At 56.8% G+C, this 723-nt stretch overlaps 1 protein-coding gene across 1 annotated transcript in view; it reads left to right on the top strand.

Moving 5' to 3' along the window:
- The window catches only part of LOC101296921 (CBS domain-containing protein CBSCBSPB3-like), a 7,662-nt gene that overhangs the window by 5,996 nt on the left and 943 nt on the right, over positions 1-723 (top strand).

The raw sequence follows: 723 nt of genomic DNA on the forward strand, positions 1-723 counted from the left end.
CGCCGTTTCTTCTCCCCGGCGTGATCCCAGACCTCCCCCGACGGTGTTAGAATGAAGAAGAAGGCCAGAGAGATCGCGATCGGAGGTCCACCATGATCGGTCGTGAAGTTCTGAGTGAGATTGCTGCACAGAATCGGCGTCGCCGGCGCTAGAATGGTGGAGAAACGGCGGAAATCCGTACGGAAAACTCGTACGGACGTCCGCACCTGAGACAGACTGTATATATATATATATATATACACAGAGACGTTCTGAAGAGGACGTCCGCACCACCTTAAAGTGCGGACGTCCCTCCGTTCGCCACCGTACGACGCCAGCGAGGGCGCGCCTCCACCCCAACAGACTCCAGCAGCGTCCCCGACCACTTTCCCTCCCCGGCGAGTTCGCCGAATTCTAGTTTTCCGGCAAGATCACCCAAACTTCATACAAAATCGATCTCGCCGGAAAACTGGAATTCGGCGGACTCGCCGGGGAGGGAAAGTGATCGGGGACGCTGCTGGGGTGGAGGCGCGCCTTTGCCGGTGCCGTACGATGGCGAACGGAGGGAAGTCCGCACTTTAAGGGTGTGCAGACGTCCTCCTCTGATCCGGACTGTATATATATATATATATATACATATACAGGTCGGATGTGAAGCGGACGTCCGCACTCTGCTTAAAGTGCGGACGTCCGTCCATTCTCCACCCTCCGGTGACAGTGCGCCTCCACCCCAGAAGACTCCAC

The sequence above is a fragment of the Fragaria vesca genome, unplaced genomic scaffold (assembly GCF_000184155.1).
Source record: "Fragaria vesca subsp. vesca unplaced genomic scaffold, FraVesHawaii_1.0 scf0513031, whole genome shotgun sequence".
Classification (NCBI taxonomy): Eukaryota; Viridiplantae; Streptophyta; class Magnoliopsida; order Rosales; family Rosaceae; genus Fragaria; species Fragaria vesca.